General features: G+C 43.3%; 1 protein-coding gene across 6 annotated transcripts in view; it reads right to left on the reverse strand.

Annotated features, from left to right (window-relative positions):
- The window catches only part of HTR2C (5-hydroxytryptamine receptor 2C), a 214,693-nt gene extending 195,675 nt beyond the window's left edge, over positions 1–19,018 (reverse strand). For 4 of the 6 annotated variants that reach the window (XR_001875542.1, XM_017819345.1, XM_017819347.1 and 1 more), the window contains exon 1: positions 15,715–16,525. The gene's annotated coding sequence lies outside the window, so the exon portion shown is untranslated. Of the gene's footprint in view, positions 1–9,864; positions 9,936–15,714; positions 16,526–18,927 lie in introns of those variants that run through there. The other 2 variants (XM_017819348.1, XM_017819350.1) reach the window with 2 other exon arrangements.
- Between the last annotated feature and the right edge of the window lie 4,663 nt (positions 19,019–23,681).

The raw sequence follows: 23,681 nt of genomic DNA on the forward strand, positions 1-23,681 counted from the left end.
ATCAGCCTTTTCTCACTGGCCACCACCCCAAGGCAGAAGTGCAAGAAAACTGGTAATCACCATCAGCCACTGCCATCATCTGCTCTTTTGCCACAGAGCCAGAATTTTCATTTGACCCAAATACTCCACCCAGACAGAGTAAAAGGTTCACTGAAATTCAGCAGTTAAGAGCGAAATGTTGAAATCTTAATGTCATCATTACAGCCAAAAGCAAGTGAAGAACCATCATCTTTCTTTTCAAATACACCCACCACCTAAAAACTATTTCCAGAAGGAGCTGCACATTGTTAGGACTAACCTCATTGCAGTCTGGATAGAAAAATGGATGTTCCAGCCCATTTTTGCTAGAAACTCTCTGTGTGAGGCATAAGGAACGCTGAGCCAGTGCCAGTGAAACTGCATCTCCCCCAGTCTTAAGCAATGTGAGGCTGGGACAGAGCTGTACAGCCTCCTCCTGCTCCCCAGCTCACTTAACACAGACATCACACTGGCAGGGTGCAACACTGTGCTGCATTACTGGTCCTAAGCAAGCTGTAAAAAAGCTATTTTCAAACCAGCACAGCCCACGGTTGCCTGGGGATTGTAGCTTGACTCCTGAAAGCTGCATAGCCAGGGAGTTCTACAGCCTCCTGCATCCTGAACAAACACAGGGCACAATCTGACCCTTATCCAGATACCAATACAGAACACAAGAAGTAAGCATGAGATTTTTCTTAGAAGCCTGATAAAGAACAGTAAGTTTATATAGGGAGGGAGAAAAAGGTCTTGAGTTTAGACTCATTCCACCTACAATAAAACTCTCACTTGAATGGTTGTATGTAATGGTTTTTTGCATTTATCTGACAAGTTACTCTTCTTTGCCCAACAAGTTCTTATTCAAAAATAACACTGTTAAGAGTTTTTTCGCTAATACCTGTGCAAGACACTACACCCTTGTTTTTTGAGCTCTTTGTAACTTCTTACTCTTTTCATACAGACACATGAGCGTGGCTCAAATGTGACAAATCTAAAGGAGGAAGGTTCTTGCAGAAAAAGACTGGATTGCTATCCAGGAAACTCACAGGCATTTCCCAGCTCTGCTGAGATGCTCATCCTGGATATATCATGCCTCAAAACTTTGCACGCCTCAGCTCTCCAATGGCAAAAGGAGATCAAAAACAGCCAATGTTGCCAGCAGATCTCCACAAAGCATGTTAAGAGCACAGGCCCCCAAGAACGACCCTCATTGTACTCACCCTCAGCCTTTCTCATCCTCTTTGATTCTGAAACCTTCTCTCTGGATATGGTATTTAGAACAACAAGGGATGTCACAGTGTGTGTGACATACAAAACAGAATAAAAACAATAAGGCAAAGACATACTTCAAAAGAAAAAAAAAATCACATCCCGTTAGGTTTCTTCATAACTATCAGTTAACATATCCTACAATAATCACTGGATTTTCAGTTCCAGTTTAACACCCACTGCCACTTTTGCTAATGCTCTGTGAACCCTCACATATCCCAGACTAGGCTTCCTCCACACCTCTCCACCTGGACCATCAGTTTCCCATCTTTGGTCCATCCAGCACTGACAGTCACATGCTGGGGATGATTTACACTGTTTACATCAGGCAAATCATCCTGAAGGGAGTTCTCTACATCCTCATCTCCCTTTCAGGGAAAGCAACAGTTGTGATGAGGGCAAAGAGGACCATCCCCTGTTTGGAAGCACCACACACAGGGTGCTCCAATCCAAGAACCTGGCATTTCTGTGACGTCAAGAGCCAGCACTGAGCATGTCCCTGAGCATCCTATAGTAGCTCACAATATAGTACACTCAGATTATAGTTGAACAACAAGTACCACATCCCTGTTTAAGAGATGCATGAATTATTGATGATGTTCAGGAGCCCTATTAAACTGTCTAGTGGGCCAGCAAGAACATTCAGTAGTTCAAATGCATCAAAATGAATAATAAAGCTTTCTATTTTGAAGTTTGGCCGTTAGAGAAAAGAACCCTGGCAAATATATAATTTTGTGTAATTTCACTTGGATGCTCACTGTAATAGCCACAGTATTTATGACACCATGAGTCATACCCATACACTCCTCAGATAGCAAAGACACCATTATCCACACTATTTAAAATCAGAGTCCTTATGCAGGAAAACATTCTACTAAAGGCAAGGCCTGCTTATTTGCCTTAAACTATAGGCTTAGTCTATAAATATGTACTATTTCTGGACGTACATCTGTGTCAGCCATGAAATGCATGCAAAGAAGCATTAAAAAAGGAGTTGTAAACATTATGGGAAACACCTTCTAGTAATTCTTTAGATCCTGCCTATAAAGTTGAGAATCCAATTAAATTGCCTTCTTATTCTTCAAACCAACCCTTGTCATGCAATAATTAAACCATAAAATAAAGCCTCTCAGAAAAAAATAGACCATTGCACATTCAGAACATGATACCCAGTCTCATTCTGGCAGAACTTGCGTGTTTCACTGAGTGCAACTACAAGACAGAAAACAAAGTTATCATCTTTATTTTGAAAGGACAGTGTGGGATAAAGCTGTTTTGAGGGACATTTTCAGTAAATTTGGGACAAAAGAGATAGTTCTCCATTCAGTTCTGGCAGACATTCAGCTGCAAACTTGAGAAGCTCCTGCACTGAGGGTCAGCACCTTTCTTTCCTTCCTCCTCTTCACATAAGGCGTAGGTGACTGTGGCTCCTGAGGATGTAACCCCTTGCTGATTGCCAACACAGTTTTCACAGCTTCCAGGGACCTTTCTGGGTAAGATACTGCACACAGCTTCTAGGATTTCACACATTTATTCAGTGCTGTTAATAATCACTCAGTGTGAACCTGAGCAGTAAAATATTTATTCTGAAAGACTCAATGTCTTGTTTCAAGGAACCCTTCAGCAGTCTGGGACTCAAAGTCCACCTCGACCACTGCAATTACAGTGCAACAGTGATCAGTATTCAGAGAGATTTTGTCACATGATATTCTAAGACATTTAACAGGATGTGGCTGCTACGTAAATGTTATGTAGCTTTTATTTGCTAAATCCACATCAAACTTCCCTTTTTAATATCCTTCCCCACTTGCTTGCAAACACCATCCACATAAAAGTCACTAACTTGAGAAAATGTTTAATCTGGAGTTGTTATATCCAATGTCAAGCCTCAGAGACTCCGCAGAAATGAACCATATCACCCAAAAAGTCAATCTTTTGCATTTGCAGAGCTCTGCCACGACCAGTTACTGCCTCAAACTCCAAGAAACAGATTACTGAATCTGGAAACACTGAGTACTCTCAAAAGCTTTTCTGATAGCCAAAGAATTGTTAATAAACAAGTAATTAAGCGTTGGAAGACACTAAAAGCCTAATGCGTTTCCACAATTACATGTGCCCTAACACTCTCATTGCAGTGGATTCTCATATAGCAGTACAGCAACAGTTATTCTAGAAGATGGGAGCAACTCCTCCAGGCAGTACTTTTTCCTTGGATCTTCATATTTTCCAGAGTCAGCATCTACATTTGTGCAAAAAAATAAGAGGAAAAGAGTCTTTTGTCCAAAAAGAGCTACCTCCTCCTTCCACCTCTACAATACAAATAAAAAAAAAAAAAACCACCTCATTCATTTCTATCATTTCCTTTCCAATCAAAAATCTCTCATCCTGACAAAACTGAATGATCTTAGAAGATTATATTAAGATTTTCAGGCTTGACCTCTCAGCTACCCATCTTCAAAGAAATCACTGCCATTACAACACACATCCAAGCCCCTTAGGATGCTTTTCATACCATTAGGAAGTCTAGTGTTCAATTTAGGCATTTTCTCATTTTTCCTCAATCAGCCGGAAGCAAAAAAGAAGTCCCTGAGCAACACAGAGAAGAAGGGAAAATTCTATCCATCCCAGCATGCAGTTTTCTCACAGAAATCTTGAAACAAAAATCAGAGGTGAATATAGCTCTATAATTATTATCCACAAAGTGTTTCCAGTGAGCTTTTTACTCATCTCTGGGAGATGCAGTTTTCTGCATCAATGTAAGATGACATTGTAAACCCACTTGCAAATTCTATAAGAAGGTTCTGAATTCATCATTGCTTGGGGCAGTGACGTGGCTGGTAGTCATCTCCTGGTTGAAATTACCTTCTGGAATCCATGGCCCAGGACACAGCCTATACAGGAAAATGTTGATGAAGCTGTACAGCAACACTATTTAGAGACTAAGCAGACTGGGGCTTGTTTCTTTGCTTGTTTATTACAGATACACTGAGTCTTTCATTTAGATTCTGGAGTTAGTTCTTCCTTCAGCCACAGCTAATAGCCAGATGACAAACAGAGCATTAAAGCTACATGACTACCCAAGCTTGTAAAGTCTTATTAAGAGATCCTTTGGAAAGCACAGTAGAGGTGTGCTGGAAAGCATTACACAAAAATTTAAGTGTTTGTTTGTCTTACAGGCAGGACACTTCACTTCTCCTACCTCAGTGCTGTCGGGGGGGGGGAGGCTCAGGAAAGGGAAATCCAGGAACATGAAACAGTTTGGGTGGGAGTGTTGATCTACTGGAAGGTAGGGAGGCTCTGCAGAGGCATTTGGACAGGATGGATCCTGGGAGTGTTTAGCCTAGAAAAAAGGAGGCTTGGGGGAGATCTCACCACTCTCTACAAGTCCCTGAAAGGAAGTTGCAACAACATGGGGGTCAGCCTCTTCTCCCAGACAACTCACAACAGGACAAGAGGAAATGGTCTCAAGCGATGCCAGGGGAGGTTCAGGTTGGACATCAGGAAGAATTTCTCCAGAGAAAGTGTATTAAACATTGGAAGGCACTGCCCAGGAAGGTGGTGGTGTCACCATCCCTGGAGGTGTTCAAGAAATGACTGGATGTGGCACTCAGTGCTATAGTCTAGCTGACAAGGGGCTGATCAGTCAAAGGTTGGACTCAATGATCTTGAAGGTCTTTTCCAACCTAAATGATTCTGTGATTCTGTGATCATATGCATTTACTGAAGAGTTTACATGGCAGGACAATAAAACAATCACTGTAAGTCATCCTCTCCTACTAAGACATGCATTTAAAAACACTGTGGCCTATGAAACCACATTTTCTGAGAGGTGAGAACATACAGAAAAGGAGTCACATGAGCCCAAGCGGCCTGAACAGCAACAGAACAACCCCCTGTAAACACATGGTGCTCACTGCTTCATCAGGGAGGGAGACAACTTGTCCTCATGGGTATCTCTTCTCCAAAATTAGCATCATTAGCACAGTATTCACACTTTCTCTTTCCCAGGCCACAGGAGGTTTCACTAAAGTGCTGCAGGCACAGTATTTGCCCTGCCACAGCTGAAAAAGCCAGGGGCAAATATACCTTATCCATTCCAACCAGGGGCTCAGGCCATTTCCCCCACCCGGGGCACAACCTGCAGCTGCACATGGAGCTGCCTCAACAGACAATATAACAACCTCTTACCATAACGATGCTCTAATCCAAATTCCAATAATCTACACAACAAAAAATGCACACTTTTAATATGTATAAAGGTATGCTTAAAGTTTTTAAGACTTGTTTGTTCTAATATCTGCACCATAACTAGAAAGCATCTGCACTGTGAGATAGCAGCAATTACTCCAATCTAACCTCACTTTGCTTGCACACAGCACAAGGTTAGCACTTCAGCAAAGGATTTTACAGCATAATACCCACACAGTGAATAACCTTCAGAGAAATAGAGTAGGGGGGGCAATAAACACTCCCCAGGTAGAATGGCTATTACCTTTAATGCACTCGTAATTTGGTTTAATATAAAATCTGGAGAGTTCTTTTTGCAAAATTTATTTTTATTCAGCTTTTACAGAGAGCTACGTTCTTTTTCTGTGCCCCGTATCTGCATCAGCAATCATTAAAGTAATATCGGCTTAACATGCCCTTGCTCATCAGCCTAACTTGAAACATGGTCTGACTTGGCAGCATGATGAGGAACTCGCCCCTGTGCTTTCCATCATGTTTAGGGGTATTTGCTGTTGGACTGCATTTGCATACATTAGATAATCACAGGTGTCCCTACCGCTAAGATACCCATAAAACATTCTTTTAAGAACAGGATGAATCAACTCAACCTAAAAAGGAGTCTCAGCATTCTTAAATAATCATGGCATCTTCATTTTGAAAAAAACCAACTTTTAAGCATCTGCGTCTTGAATATTATAAAGACTTCTAGGAGGAATATTCTATAGCCCCAACAGAGCACATGTTTTATTTAAATTAGCATTACACCTAAGAGCTTTAGAACATATTTTCTTCTCAGGCAGTCCTTATTACTTTGTGACTGTTTCATATCAGCCCTAAATAACATTGTCACCAGCTAAATGAATAGAGTGTGCTATACTTACAGATGATTTACACAGAACTAAAACATGTATCAGGAGGCATATTTCTACCCTGAGTCTCTAGACACAGTTCCCTTTGGCATCAAAGGAACTATGTGCCTTTCTGCCCTGAATTTCTAACAAGATAATTTACATATGCACACATTCCTGAGCTCTGGCATGCACAACTTTGCACAAAGTTGGGAACCTCCATCTGGGAAATGCACACTGTGTGCCTCACCCTGTTCTGAACATCCTCTAAAGCCACTGCTGGGATCACTTGGCACAGCTCACAATAGGAACTCCTCTGCTTCTGGGAGGAGAGGGGGAAAACAGAGAGCAAGAATAATGTCCAGGCTTATTCAACAATCACATGGCATGTATTGGAGCAGTTAGAGCTGTAGGGACTCACAGACCCACCTATATGAACAAAAGAACCCTTTCCCTTATTGATGAGGTCAAGCAGTGAAGAGCTGGGTACTGAATACCCATCATGTCTATAAAGTGCTTCTGTTTTCCCACTGGTCCTTTATGTGTTACCCTAAGGAAGTCCCAAGGACTTCTCCAAAAATTTTGCAGATAGTAATGTACAAAGCAACAACCACAGAAGAAAATATACCATGTGAAGAAAGCAGGACTGAAATAAAATAATTCTATCAGTAAAGCTGACAATCAGGTAAGGATAAAACAAACTGTGGTGTGTTGGATACTAGGGCAGTGATGGTAGCAGAGGAAGTGTCAGCTGAAGAACTGATAACTAGAGGTCTAACACCTGCAACATCACTCCTCTGATTTAGCTGCTCAGTGCCCTGGATAATATATTCTACATGCTAACAGAGGTATTTTTTAAATGCAATTTCAAACTGTCAATAAAAAAATTGAAATATATTTTTCTACCTGCTTTGCACAGTTCAGACCTTGTTTCAGATTTGAAGGAATCTTGGAGAAAACACATAATCTGTAAGTAGTGAATGAACCCCAAAGTAACAACAAAGGTGCAGAGAGAAAAGGCCCTCAAACCCTCCACACGCCTCCTCCGACAAACTTGGCTGCCGTGATACATCTCAATCTCACACTGTAGCAAAGTGCACATCCTGGTAACTCCCACAGCCTCCCACATTCTGTGTGTCAAGCCCTGATTCATCAAACCACTGATGGAGAAGAGCAGCTGTGCAGCTTGGGGCCAGTCTGTGGGGCCAGCCCGTGTTGCTGGTCACCTGGCCACCACGTGCATGCCCCAGGGATGCTCTGCCATGGGACAAGCAGGACAGACACCTGTAACCCCTCAGGAGATGAGGAATACTGGTTTGGGTCTCTCCTGTGTGGCCATGATTTTCATAAATTTTCAACGTCTCACTTGTCAGATTGTATTGCAACTAGTCAGAGCTTGAATGCCAGAGGAATCTGTCAAGCAGCATGATCATTTAAGGGCTCATAAGCAAACACAAGGATTTCTCCATCTTGCCACACTGCAACCACCTCAAGGAGACTCAAGGGAGAGAAACAGAAGCTTCTACTCAATCAGGTGTGAGGAGTCCTGTGGATAAACCTCAGGACTGGCTCAGAAACAAGTATGTGGCTGCTTGTGCTAAGCAAAGCAAGGAGAAGGCAGTGCTTCTGCAAAGAGGTGGTTACACAAGAAAATTTGCCATCTTGTAAAATTATCCTTTCCTCAGCCACAAGGTTTTAGGCATTATATCCCCCACTGGGCAGTGCTAAAACACATTCACAACAGTCAGGCGTACGTGACACTGATCACTGCTGCCAGTATATTAAGGGTATATTAAGATTATTATATTCTCACCCTGCTTTTTCTATTATTCCCTAAGCATCTGCTATTTGCCACTGCTGGAGACAGGATACCAGGCTGTCAGTAATTGTTAATGTCAAGGAAACAAATGGACTGTTCAAGACAAAACTGTGAAAAAGCAAAGGTGGCAAAAAGAGACAGAGAAAGAAGTAATCAAGGTGGAATCATAGAATCCCAGAAACAAGGACAAGGGGTGCTAAATGAATAAGAAATACCAGGGTGAGCACTGAGGGGATGGGAAATAGAAAGCAACACCCCAGTGATCAGAAGATGAAAGGTTTTACTCCATATTCCTGCTGGAAAGGAAGTACCTCAAGGGCAGAACAATGGAAAAACATGATCAGGCTAAGGAAAAGACACAGATGAGGCAAGGAGATAGACAGGAGGGTTTTGGATAGACTGAAAATATTTGTCCAGTTGTAAGCAGTCAAGATGGACATGAGACCCAAAGCAACATCACAGAGTAATTGCTGGAGGACTAAACTCCTAAAGAAGGAAAAGAAAGTCATTAAATTAGACACCAGCAGAAACCCCAGAGCAGACAAAAAGTGTGGGTAAACAAGAGTGCTCAAAAACCAAATTTGTAATTTGCTTTATCTTTGTCATGGTCGACTTTATGAATACCTCAATAGCAACATAAGCCTGTCCATAAAGTCTCTCCTGGAAAACCAATGGCCACCTGGAAGCTGAAAGCAATAGAAATCATTGTGACTGCAGGGAACCCTGTATCTGCATGTGATGGGATCCTCAATCAGCCTTTTGAATAATCCCAAAATTATTTTTTCATATATTTAATAAAGCGTAGGGGGTGAAGGGGGGCAGCAGCTGTGCCAGCACTGCAGGCTTGTTTTTTGCAAACAGCTCAGTGACACACCACAGGCTGACTGTAAGAATACCATGACATGGAATTACCACAGAACACTTTAAAAGTCACTGATAATTGACAAGATGTAATTTTAATGAGGAACCATCAGTGAATGGAAGTGCTTTTAACTGGGCCTACAGAGACAAGTTTCACAGCCCAATGCAACTCAGAACTGGCTTAAGTGATAAGTATTGCCAAACTTAGATGAGCAGAGTCAAATAACTCAATCTCCTTCATATGCCCAGCCTTATCAGAGATCAGACACTAATAGGGAAAAACACAAGTCTACTTGTTTAGCATCAAAGAATGCAATGGCAAATGATCTACTCCACTTACAGAAGGGAGAAGTGTATGTTGAAAGTTGGAGAATTAAAAATATATATGGGAGCCAGGGAGATAAATGGAACACAAGGTCTCAGGGCCATGATCTGATGAAAAGCCTAGATGATGGAAGAGAGATAAGGTTACAAAGGTGGTGTTTCTATGTATGGTGTTAATGAAAGGATGAGTAAAATGTGGGATTCTGCTGTCCCTGAATAGCCACTTCTAATGTCCAGCTTAAAAAGATGCTGAAAAACAGAGAGAAATGCATAGGATTTAAGGGCCTGAAAACAGATTGTGTGAAAGAGTTTAACTTATATGATCACTTCAGGAAAAAGAAGGCTAATCAATGATTTGTCCACATCATGGGAAATGATTTCCATTACTAGCAGGTTCCTTAATTAAGCAGACAAAGGATGAAGATGTTTCAACATATGGAACAAAGAAATAAACTCAGATTGGATTTATTATTTTATAAATCATCAGAAATAATTACTCACCAAAACAACTACCCTCAGGACACCTCTGAGTTCCAGTTATCTGCACTCTTTAAATAAGTCTGAACATTCTTCTGAAAGGAAAGGAGAAGTTGCTGGGTGAAATTTTCTACAGCCTGTGTCATCAGGAGGTCAAACAACATGATCCCAAGAATCATTCATTCATTATGAACCAAAGACTACTAGACAATATTTGCCATATTGACACTACAACACTCAGACTTGCTTGCTTACACGAGGTTTTGTAATTGCCCATAGTTGTAGAAAACAGAGAATATGATGATTAACTTTTAAAAATAGGCAAGTTATCAAGACAAGATCTCTTTGGTACAGATAAATTCACATTTATTCCAACATTCAGCTATGATTTTATTGTCATAAACCAAGCACATAGTACTGGGTACCATAAAATCCAAAACTACAGGCTTTTTCAAAGTGAGTGTATATAAAATTTAAAACATAACTGTAAGAGTTTCAGTAAATCTACAATAGCCCCCATTAGAAACATTAAGATTACAGCCTTTCAGATAACAATGTCCACAATAACTGTGTGCAAAACACTATATACATTAAAAAGTGGATAATTAGTATGCTTCTGCACTTTATTATTTTTTCTTTTACAAGCAATGGCTGTTATAAAATCATACATGTTTGCCCAGGGCTTCCTCAATGTCGCATAGGCTGAAAGAATAGAGTTGGACATTCATGGTCAAATGCTGCAGCTCTTGGCATGAAAACACGCTCCTGAATTTCACATTTTGTCTGAAACAAGCCTGCTGGGTAAGTCCCAAATATAAAATTTTTTTATGGGACAAATCTCACACTAATTGCCTTCTTTCTGCAGCAGTAACTCCCTGAATACAGTCAAGGTGTTGGCAAGTGGGCAGGAGCAGGAGCTCCACAGAACCCACTGGCACAAACACGTAACATTCACATCAGTCTCTAAACTGACATAGATTTTCCCACTTTGGTTTCACCATGAAGCCTGGAACTTACAAGTCTGGAGGATATTATTGCTCTTTAATGGGGCAGGGGAGGAAAGCCTGACTTGTGGTACCAGTCAAAGAGATTGAATATAGAAGTAGCAATATCAGGTCCCAGTGAGCAGAAGCAGAAGGGTATCTGCTACTGGGATGCTCAGTGGCAAACAGCAGCTCAGGCTTCACAGCCCCGCTCGATAACATGGATGGACAAAGCAATTCAAGTTCAGTAAGGCAGAGTCAAACCTGGCAGAGTCAGATCCTGCACCAAACCCCTCAGAGGATCCTGGAGCAGCCCGGGTGGAGCTGGCAGTTGGCTGAATGTGGACTGAAACCAGCCTGTGGTGGGGTCCAGCTCATCTAGTGCTGCTGCCACCACCCGACACCTGATCTCAAGCCAGTTCCACAGGATCCATCTGTGGGACTGGAGAAGGCTGGGTATCTCTAGCCTGCATTTCATCTCATCTTGCTGCAGACTCCTAAAATAAGTAGGAGTAATGGTTCTCTCAAAGTGCCTTTTTGTCTGCTGTGAAGAAAACCTAAACATGAAGCTCCAACCCGAATGCTTGCAGTGGCAGATTAACACCTCTCTGTCTGTTAGTGCCAGGTAATTACATCTGTAATGACCAGTGAGATCTTCCATAATGTCACCACCTAAGGAATAAAGCTGGGACAGAGCACAGAGACCAATTTTGCCACCACTTGAGTTGGAATCAAAATTCACTACTTGCTACCCAATATCTGTGGGGAAAAAAATAAAAAATCAAAATACAGAAACTGTTCCAAAAGGAAGCAGATTACTGGAACCTGTCCTGCTGCTCAGGACACTGAACTGATGATCAATATGTGTCCTGGCTGGAGATAAAACCAGCTGAAGTAGCTCCTGTGCAACCCAAATTCATGGACTGTGGGCCAAGGGTGGAAAAATCTTGGGTGAGAGTGTGGCAAACTCCATCATGTCCACTGCTACCCAGCTCACCAGTGAAGTGCAGTTTTGGTGTGCAGCAACCTCCCACCTCTATCTGTCCTTTTATCTATTGTGCAGAAACCATAGAATTCATACAATATTTATACCATGGAAGGAGTGTTTCAGTGATGGCAGAGGTGATGTCTTTTCTCTAATGTTTGTTGACTGTGGCTAGAATGTGCAATTCAACAGCTGAGGAACGTATCATTTTTATTCATGCTGCACTGCTCAGAAGAGCACACATTACAGTCCATGTCAGCTAAACAAAGGTAGCCAGATCCTTGGACACATGCCACTGCAGCTATGTAGTAAAATTACGGTGCCTTGAACATTTTATGGTCTCCCATGATCACAGCATTTGCACTGCGCTGATGGTTCAAATTAATCTGATTCTCAAAAGTTACAGCGTTTAATTAGGATTGGTAATAAAAATTATAGCATTGAAAAAGTATTATGACAGCATCAGTTCTGAAACGGGTGGGGGGAATCAGTCAGAGTTAAAAAAAACAAACAATAAATTAAGACTGACTAACAACAAAAGAAAATAACCTTCTGGAACAATAAACAATAGATAGCAGCTGCCTCTTATCTTTGGGGTGGAAAGTATTTTTGTACCTCAAAATATTTCTTTGATGTGGGCTAAAACCCTCTCTACAATACAGTCCCTTTCTGTGAATTTTCTAAGCAACTAAATCCTAGCACCATTTTTACTTTTATTGCCTTTCAGACTGGCAAGAGTAATATAATGATTCATCATTAAAGTACTCTTTAAGCAGCTTTGTTCCTATTTGTTGCTATATATATTAAATAGAAATCGGTCTTTGAATTCACCTCTAAAGTCAGACTCAATTTTTTATCTAACAAGAGTGGTATCTCCAGTCATCATCTGAATGCAGCAAAGTGAGAAAACCTTTTGCATAATATAAATATCTGCATTCACTAAGAGGAGGCTGATGCCACCACCTACTGTGAATGCATTTTGTAAGTGGTACAAAGCCAGAGAGATTTCAAATGCAGTAGCACAGTCTCTTGTAGATACTCCAAGCACTGTCAGAAAGGCACAGTTTCATCTCCCATTCAACAGTTTTCGGACCAGAGGCTTGGATCACCTGTAGCTGGTTTACAAGCAGTATCCAAACCATAAAAATGCAATGGTTGCTGAAAGAGTGCAAGCAGCTAAGGACTGGTCTACATTTACCTCCCCACAGAAACCAGGGAAATCACTCCCTAGCAAATAGTTCTTGAACATTCAATCTACTTCCTTTGCCCCCGTCTGTTATCCATTCCCTGCTCCACCTGAGCAGCATGTGACTGGCCAGCCATTCCAGTATGGTTTGCCGGGCATTTGTCTCCAAAAAGGCAAACCCTACAGAGATCCCATCACCACTGCTACCACTGCACCCATAAGAACACAGAGCTCAGCCCCATGCTGCAGCGGGGCACACCAGGGAATCCCTGCCCTCGCTCTCCAGGGTGGACAGGATGGGACTGTCAGGCAGAGGAAGGTTATCAGTACAGTGTGTGTGACATGGAATGCTGACCAGTTATTATTGTAACAAATTACAGCTTTTTAAATGACCATTATTAACTCTAGCAAATAGCTCTCAACTTCCACATAATTTGAGTTTAATGCAAAACTTTATTACTGACCAGAGAAGCTGCTCAGAAATAATCAGTAGTATGTACTGATTTGGTTTCCTGAGTGGATACGAGTATGGTTGTCAGGAACGTATTCCCATCCACTCCTTCAGAACACATCACATGGGAATACGCCCCAACATTTTGCTGTTTTAGTAAAAGGACCTTTTAAAAAAATACACTTGCTGGAATAGAGGCACAAAGACCACCAAAATAGTTGCCACCCAGCAATCGCCAAATTAATTTTGAATTTTGAAATCTTGTTCATGAGAAGCATTCACTTTAATCAACCAGTTCTAATCACCGTTCTGCCTTTGTGCAAATAGCAGTAAATGGGATGACTAATATATATTTTTTTCTAGTGTTTCCTGCACAGACAATGGTACTACTTAGTGCTCACCAGGTTTTATAAATGCTCTTCTAGAAAAAAGTCATGCAGATCACCTTACTACTACACTGAGATGCCACTGAATGTTCATACATTTGTGTTTTCACCTCTCTGAGTGAAGCCAGGAGGTTTTTCTCCTCTTCGTGGCAGAAATTAGTGTTGCTATGGAGCACTGCTGCCCAAATCTACCTAGTATGTGAGCAAGAAGGGATCCTCTTCCTCAGGACAGAGAGGAGCAGCTACTTCCCAGGTGTCATCACAGCCTCCATCCCCAGAAGGGGGTTTAGCTTCTTTATTCATACACAGCAGTGAACCAACCAGACCCACTCCTGCTCCACCAGCTCCTACACAGAGATCTTGCAAAGTAGAAGAGGTCTTCTCTACAGGATCCCAGAGGAGGGTGCACAAGTGTCCTGTTCTTGTAAAGAAGGAAGCATGCTCTTGTCTGTAGTTTGGGCCCAAAATAGAGAGAAAAAAGGGGATTTTACTCTACCTTTCCCTATAAGATATGTCAGTGCTGAGTCAAACACAGCACAGCAGCCCTGGGGAAGCTGAGGAAGCAATTGCAAATGCTCTGACCAAACTGCTCAGGTGGCAACACATTCCAGTCGTTACCTGAGCAAAGAAAACAAAAGTGACTAAAAAGATTTGCAGTGCCGATGACAGTGCTGCTCTTTTTCCTCAAGAGTGCAGTTATGAAAGACACATTTGTTCTGCCAAGATGCCACAGAAACACTTCTGAAACTGTTACACAGCAATGGCACTGTTGGCTGTGCTGTCTTAATAGATCTGCAATGCCAGAAACACACACAAACCTCTCTCCGTGTGATGCAGGTACATAATCCAGGCAGCACCTGCCTATTCTGAGCAGCAAAATTTCCTTGGCAGAGTCTGCACTCAGAAGAACACACAAACATACATATGTGGGTCAATCAGGACAACAAAATCAAATAGGTATTCAATACCCAACACCTGCTTTTCCAGGGAAACAGAAAACTTTCCTTTCAGCTTAATCTTTACAGAATAAAGCTCCCACCAGAGGTCTCAAGACAAACCAAAAAAAAAAGCATGCCCTGACAGAGAGAATTGAACAGTATTACTGCTGCCGATTTTGTTAGGGATTTCTCAAGAAGGCAACTTCCTAAACAAGCCAAAGGAAATTTGATGGCATTGATAGTTTTTCTCTCCCAGGTATTGCTGTAAAAAAATCCTCAAGCAAAGATTCCAGGTGGCAAAGTACTTAGCAGAGTACTAAACTCTCCAAAAAGGTGGAACAGCAAAACACAAAAACCAGACACAGGCTGCTTCCAAAATAATTTTTCTCCTCTACTTCCAAACACCAAGATCAACCTTTAGGACCTCAACATTCCCTCTTTCTCAGAGAAGAGCACCTTTTTTCTTCCTCTTAGTGTAATTTCACTCCTCAAAAAAGCCACCTCCCTGTCAGTAACATTTTCTGTGTAGGTGCCCTCTGTCTTCCCCACGTCCACAGGAGCAGAATGAAAGGACCTGTAGAGTGCAGTGTGTCCCAGTTTCCAAACCGAAGCATAACCCATCACACTGCAGCCAACCCCTTTGAAAGGTCATAAGCCAGGAAGAAGTAAAAGCTCCCAGGTGCATTCCAGAGAGATCAAGGCAAGTTTGTTTTTCAATTAAGTGCAACAACTTTATTGCCAGTCATGAAAGGTATCACTCAGGTACCTTTTGCTTTCTCCTCTCTGCTGCACATGCAGAAACCACACACACATTTTTCTGCCTGGCGTTATAGACTTCAAATTAAACCCTGTTTTAATTTTTTAAAATTTTATAGCCCAGAATGAGGAGAGGACTGTATCCCCCCAGCAAAGATCACGGCATGTTGCACAGGCAGCAGCACCTACCTCCGTGAGCCGACAGAGCCAGCAAGTCCACATAATTCCTCTTGGATGGAGACATTTACCCCAGCTCAGACAGCCGGGGCTCTCCTGCCATGCCTGGAGCTTCGGACACACCAAGAAAGCATCTTCTGCGAGCAGCGCGGCTCCTCTCACACCCCGAACTGCAGCAGCGGCAGCCTGAGAGAGCAGCAGCAGCAGTTGAATTGCTGCACATGTATCTCTGCAGATTATTTCCTGCTCGAACACTTGGCGTAAAGGCAGATGCTCTTAACCCTCTGGAGGCCTATGCCTTTGTCCCCCCTCGGCAGGAGGAAGCTAGCAACTCCAAATATTCTGCGGTGAGGCCAGAGAGGAACGACTGGAGACACACAGGGCATCTTCCGAGAAGTAGTCCCAACCTCGTGTGAGTTGCAGTCACTTCGCGCTCAGGGAGCCAGGCATTCCCACGGCAGCCCACAGCATCCCCGGCCAGGCAGCGCACGGTTCCCGCTGCATCACCCGCTGCGGATCCCCGGGCTCCGGCAGAGCACTGCCCTTGGCTCACACGGGAGCCCCTGCGAGGGCCCGCAGGACGGGGTGTCCAGCGTGCTGAACCTGCGGCTGGAGGCCAGGGCCACGCAGGTGAGGGACACGAGAGGGGCACAAGTGACGTGGCAAGCCCAGCAGGGCCACCGAAACTCAGGCAGACAGAGCTCCTGCTCCTGGCACAAAGCTCTCCGGTCCCAGGCGCTGCCCCATCACCTGCAGGCACCCACACGGCGGGCGGGCTGGCGCTGCCCGGATGGCACTCAGCTGGCGAGCGTCAGCACTGCTCCCTCTCACAGCCTGCGAATGTGACTGGAAAGCATGGCTGAAAACATGCTACAATTAACAGGAGGGAGGGAGATACTATTGCTCTCCTGCTAGTCTTAAAGGCACATTGCTCACATGTGCCTGTTGGGGATGCAAACACCCACGGCTTCAGTCCCAGCATCTCATCCATCTGCAGGCAGCCGAGAAGCCCAGGCAGGAGCCCTGTCTGGGTCCAGGGGAGGAGAGCACTCCAGGAGTCAGGAAGAGAAAGGGCAGGTAGTGGAGGAATCCCTACATTGGGGCTGGGGGCGAGGCCTGCCACACCTTCACCACTGTCCCAGGAGCCAAATCAAGTCCCTGTCACTCAGCCTGAATGCTAACCCTCATCACTGACCCCTCCACCAGCATCCCAACCAGACAGGGGTCAGACTGCCCACTGCTGCCCGTATCCCAGAGGGTACCAACCGTGTCTTCCAGTAGGCAAGGAGGGCCTGGTACACCCTGGGGCCATGGTGCCCCTCTTCTGGTCTTGGCATGAGGGTCAGGTTAGTGGCACTGCTCCCACTCAGCTCCTGGCTGAGACACTGAAATCCATCGTGCCACCCAGGCTAAAGCTGTGATGAGTTCAGCAGGTCTTAGACTGGGTGTAACATCTGGCACCACAGCCACCCTCCTCCTGCCACAGGGCTGGGGCCAGCAGACTGTGCAGCAGCTCATTGCCACATGTTCTCTCTTTACTCCTCCTGATACCCTCTTCTGAGTGCCTTGGGATACTCTGGCTTGTCCTTTAGCATGTCACATCATGGATTCAAAACGCTCACATCAAGCTTTTCCCTCCCTTGCCCCCCTAAGAACTGGCATGTGAAGCACTCTCTAGAAGTCTGCAAAACAGGTAATTTACCCTATTAAAAATATTTACTTTTTTCTCTCTAGTGGTTGTTGCCATAGATAACATGCTTTTCTAGGGAGGAAAAACTGGTGTGAAGCCCTGAATCTTGTTAAACTGCTTTACATCACAGCATCCCGTTAACACCTTTGATTCCCCAAGCCTGCTGGAGGCACCAAAATTAACCTGATCAATACCTGCCTCCATCACCGTGAGAGAAGCTATTAGCACTGAGGATATTTTAGCCCTGAGCACACAACACCAAAACAAATTACTGTGGTGAAAAGTAAGTTAAGCGTAGTGTAACATCAGGCTTTCCTGAAAAAACAGACTGAAAGGTACAGACTGCATACCATAAACACAAAACCAGCAAAGAGTTACCACTGATGCAAACATGCATCACAGCATAATAAATGCCTCATTTCCTGTAATGCTAACACAGAGAACTATTAAAACATGATCCCCTGATCAAACCAGTGCAATGTGTGTTTCACTGCTTCCAGGACATGCAGTTTTGTGCAAAAATACCGCAATGAATTAGTTCAAAATGGTCTTTATTAAGCATTGCATGTCTTAAAGAAAGTTCTTTTAACATCAGACCTACAAAACATGCATAAGTAGTAATCAGAATGCTAGGCAGAGACACTTAAGGCTTTATACTCCTGAAGTTTTTCCCCTGAGTATCAAAGATCAAATTTGTTCTACAGAAGATAGCTGAGGATTTCTCAAGTATAATGCTTCCTGAACTCATTGATTAGTATGCAAACACAGCATAGTGACTACCAGCACATCTCTACAAGCATCTGTCCTGAAACATAGCAGTCCCCTGCAACACACTGAATAGAAATATTCTCTGTACACCCTTTTTTTTTTTAACTGCAAGACCTGATAGATCAATCAACTTTAAATTCAAAGGAAATGACTGCCTATTAAATTCATAAGATCAAATGCTGATTTGAATTATTCCAGCATGTACAACAGTATGAAAACCAGGCCAGCAGGGTCATATCTCACTGTCAGCAACCAGGCCTGTCACTGAGAATTATGTACATGTGTGCAAGGATAGAATTTTTTTTATTTATGTCAATAAGAGTCTTGGTTCTAAAAAAGACTGTAGTGTAATTATTCCAGCTTTCTGTAGTATGACACTTCATGACATGTCCCTCCTGAGCCTTGTGTCCACTTTTGAAACATGCAGGAAGAGCCACACTCAATCCAGTGAACAGCTTCTGTATGGACCATGAACCGAAAATTTTGTCCAAGAAAAAAAATTTGCCAAATAGTGAGAGCTTCTCCTTGAAGGAGATTTTACACATATGCCCAAAATCTGCAAAGAGTAATGCCCAATTATGTACTCTCTACAAGCCCCTGGCTACAAATAAATGAAGGAGTCTCTGGGATATGCCCCAGCCTTCCACACCAGGGTTCCCTGCACTTCTCCAGGCTGCCTAAACAGAGCAGCTCCCAACGTTTTATAACACCAGTCAGTCCAGCTTTTCTCGTCAGCCCCTCCCAGTAACCAGCTCCTGAGCACTCACCATAATTCCACAGATGTCTGCAGTTCAGAACCACTGTGTTGACAGGGAGGGAGTTCCAGTCAGAAGAGAGAGGGTCCAGGTGCACCAGCTGATAACAGGGTGTGGAAGTTGGGAAGCAACAGCACTGAGCTTTAACATCCCTCTTTCTCGGAAGCCACCTCCCAGCAAAACCAGCCAAAGGAGCAACTAAAGCATACACAATTTTGAACACTTGCACATGAATTAGCCTGGTGAGCTGACATTCCTGAGGTTTACTTGCATTGGGGAAACTTCAGAACTTCAAAAAAAGGCATTAGCATCCAAGCAAGCCACACTGCCAGGCTACAGCACCTCAGTGGGAAACATCACAGGACCAGTCTGCAGCATTTACACCAAGGAGATGCAAGGGGATTAGAATAGGAGCTTACTGCAGGGAAAAGCTAGGGACATCAGAGACCTAAATATCCTTTCAAACACCCTATTTGCTTTTTTGACTTGGCCTGTTTAGAAGCCAGAGATAGTCAGACATACCTGATTATGAATCTTTAAAATGTCAGCATTGCATTTTGGGCGTTTGCGGGGTTTTTTGGTTTTGTTTTTTTTTTTTTTTTTAAATCAATATTTATGTTGTGCTTGAAAATATTCCATTGTATTTAGGCATTAGAATCCTACAGCCCTCCTTGTATCCGTGATTTAGAAATGGTAGAATTTGCGCTTCGAGAAGGGCTTGTAGAATTCAATGAATATGTTGGCACAGAGTCAAAAGATCATGTTTGGACAGCCTGGGGATTATAAGGTCCCCCAAGCTGCTTTTAACAAGCTGGTTTCACCTTTATCAAGGCTTTCTTCTTTGAGCTATTTTTGAGAAGTCAGCCTTGATTTCTCTGAAATTTTCAAATGCATTTGAGAAATTTAACATTAAAATAAGACCACAGGAATAATTCATCAGACAATAATTTTATATATACTGAATGCCCTTTGCAGTCAGAGACTTCTGGGCCAAACCCTAGAGACACCATCAACTATGGTGTCTAAAAGTACAAATCAATCTATCCAGAATGGAGCTCTCAAAGAAGAAAAGTCATCATTCAGTAAAGGGGAGCCAAGCTCTGACTGGTGGCGCTTCTTTCTGATTCAGTGACAAAAGAAAGGTAACAACTATGAATAAAAAAACCCAAAAGGTACCAAATGGAAAACAGGCTGTAGCAGAATGACCACCTGAGAGCTGAAAGACAAACTATCCTAAGACTCAAATGCAGCAAGAAGGATTAAACATCGATACAGAGTCCAAACTACAAGTAGATCCTCTGTTTCTTGGTGCAGGCAAACTGCAGCTAGAAGTATTTTAGGAAGGCAAGCACAGGTAACAGCTTTACTGGAGGGACAACTAGGTTAAATTGAGCTGCGATATAAAGGAGTGAGACTGAATTATTTAAGCTTCCTTTCTGGCCATATGTGCTGTGAACAGCTGATAAGTCGTAGGAAGAACATGCTACTTTTAGATCTCTTGACTTTCCTGCTCCAGGGCCCTTGTCTCTCTGCTGAGCAAACAGGGAATAAATGCTTATTGCGACTGGGAAGTTGGGAAACATGGGTTCTACCTCTGGTGCTGGCATGATGAATCACTTTGGGCTAACCACTTAAGTTCATAAACCATTCTTTAAAACAACTCTAATAACACCACACACCTTTGGGAGGTGCTTTCAGAAATGGCAACGCAACACAGTCCCCACTGGCATTTGCCTGCAACAGCAAAGACTCCAAAACCAGAGAGGTCTGTCCAAGCAATGATGATGACCAAGCTCTGTATTCACCTGGGACACACGAGTACTGTATTGTGAGCAGAGCTCTCGAAGAAACACTGCAGTTAATGGCAAATGAGGAGCTCATGTGCCATCAGCAGTGATGAAAACTGCACAGGCTTGGGACTCAGAAAGCACCTGGTGGCACCAAAGTCATTGGAGGCCTTCTGGCACCCTCCCCATCTCATGTTCCTTCAGGGATTTTCTTTGTAATGAAGTTCTTCCTTTCATCAATAATTTCATGAAACTTTATAGCCAAGTTCAATTTTCTATTTATACCAGTTTTATACTCTCATGACCAGTGACAGGACCCAAGGAAATGGCATCAAGCTGAGTCAAGGGAGGTTTAGGTTGGATATAAGGAAAAGGTTTTTCACCCAAAGGGTGGTTGAACACTGGAACAGGCTCCCCAGGGTCACAGCACCAAGGCTGTCAGAGTTCAAGAAGCATTTGACAACACTCTCAGGCACACGGTGAGATTCTTGGGGTGTCCTGAGCAAGGTCAGAAGTTGGACTGAATGGTCCTTGTGGGTCCCTTCCAACTCATCATATTCTATAATTCTACTTCTATAAGATTTTACAAGAATTCTAAAAGAATTTACCCCATCCACTTGCCAGAATTTGAAAAATATGGTTTCTGCTCAAAGGTCCACACTGAGCACCATGGAACAAACCTGTCAAGCTTTACACCTCCACCTTCCTCTTCCAGTTCTGGAGAACATCTCTCTGATATGCCCCCACAGGAGAATCCCCACCTTTCCTTTGCCTTGCTGTTTCCTGCCCTGCTGCCTCAAGATGCAATAACTCTTCCCTGGGAATCCACTGTCCTAAATACTACTTACAAGACCTTTCCATATACATAGTTTCACATATTGGCACTGAGGAGTTTGTGAAATGATGCAATATTAGCACCAGAAAGCTGTTAGGAGACCATGGAAGCAGTGGGCCTTTTCTTCACACAAAACTACATTGGGAACATGCATTCAGGAGGTGTCCCTCTGCTTCTCAGCTGCAGCATGTGCTTATCCATGCTTTGGGCAGCACTCAATAGAGTCAGAAGAGCACAGAAGAGTCAGTTATTTAAACCTGGATTCATCAGCAAGGTCAAAAAACCACAGTGGAGAAAGTGAGAGGAGTGAGATATCACAACTGACAAACCACAGCAGAGAAGGGGAACCTGCCCCTCTTGGGGCTGAGGAGACAGTTTCTCATACAGCAGATGTCAAAGCCTTGCTCTGAAATGGCTCAGCAAGCTTTGCCTCTGCTCGGACAGGTGGGGACAGCTCTGTGCACTCTCCACTTTCCCCAAGAGTTCCAAGAACTCACATGCCCCCAAAGGCCCTCCTGGAGCACAGGGAGAAGACACCATCCCCTTCTGCACTCATGATACATTGTGATGTCCCCTGTCCTCCCCTCCTGTCCCCTTTCACACTCTCTTAGCCAGTGGCTTAACAGAGTGAGGCAGGGAAACACCGCAGAGGAGCCCGGGGGTCAGGGCGCTGATACAGCACTTGCTGTCCCGACCTCTGCTGTTCCAGCACACACACTCTGCACAGAGCTGCTGGGATGTCACAGCTGCTGTTCCAGCCATTGGCTGAGGTGTCAGTCCAGCATTTTCCATCTGGCCAGAGCAGCAGATCTTGTCTCCCCATCCCTTTGCAGGACACTCACTGGTGAGCTGTGATTGCTCAGCCTGAGCACGTTAACCCAAGAGCTCTGAAAAGGTTTATCTCAACTGGGGCTAGAAAGAAAATTACAAAGAAGCTTTGGCAGAAGGGTGGAACCTATCATTAATTTTAGTAGTGAATGATCTGAAATACATATATACACAGTCCCTTTTATAGAGGAACTGGTTTTCTCTACTGCTGCTTTAAAAATGTCATACTAGCTCCACCTAGCACATGGAATGGTTGTACTAGCACTGAGGATTCATTCAGGATTAAGTATGGCCACTTTTGTTCAGTTTGATCAACTGGTTATCTTTTTGCAATTCAGACTAATGCTTCCATTTAATTCCTTCACCATCTCCCACAGGAAAAATATGGCCTTCAGCTAATCTCTCAAGGGTACATTTACTAAGCATGCAAAAGATTTTACAAATAACTGAGGGGGAAGGCAACACTTTGTTATGCATCATATATATTTTAAAAGTCCATTAGAGTCCTCCAGAATTATCACGCTACCAGAACCCAGATGGATGTTTAATACAAGTACAAGTTTAAAGGTCGATGCAGAAATCTGATTTTTTTTTTTAATTGCCTGGATAATAAAAGTGCTCAGGCCAGCCCTTGGAAACGCTGCCCAACAACTCGTACCTTGCAAGCTCTGCTGATCTCAGCTAGATCAGTATTACCACACTGAAAGTTTCTGCTCAGTAGCTAAGCAGTATGACCACCAGAACGGAATTCCTGGAATATTAATTCCAAAGGAATGTCAATCAGATATAACACTACTAGCACAGCCTGCCTAATTTTTTTTGTGATTGGCTCTACACTAAATTTAATAAAAGAAATTGGCAATCAGCAAACAATATTTTTGACACCAGACAAAATAAAAAGTTTTTGGAGAAGGGACAAGCATTGAGGTAAGCTATGCACTTACCTACAGAAATGCAGGAGGGATTACTGTGGCGTCTACTGGGACAACTTCCCTCCTAGCAGGGCTAATGAAGGGTAGCATTGCTGATAATTGCCTTTAAAGGAAGGAATCCCTGTGCCACGGATTTTCTGTGTACTCTCCTTAGCTGTTCAGATAGAATGGATTCTTGCTGAACATCCAAGTGTGAGTAAGAAGATAAATCATTCAGGGGATGTTTTCCAATATCTGTGTCACAAATATCAGAGAAAACTTCACTGCCATTCAAACACTGGTCCTACAGGCCAGACCATGATGTCTGAGGCGTGTTCACTTCAGGCTTCTCTCCAAGTAAGTCAGAAATGGCTGGGAAGATTTAACTTACACTGCAACCCTGGC

The sequence above is a fragment of the Lepidothrix coronata genome, unplaced genomic scaffold (assembly GCF_001604755.1).
Source record: "Lepidothrix coronata isolate B3197 unplaced genomic scaffold, Lepidothrix_coronata-1.0 Scaffold73, whole genome shotgun sequence".
Lineage (NCBI taxonomy): Eukaryota > Metazoa > Chordata > Aves > Passeriformes > Pipridae > Lepidothrix > Lepidothrix coronata.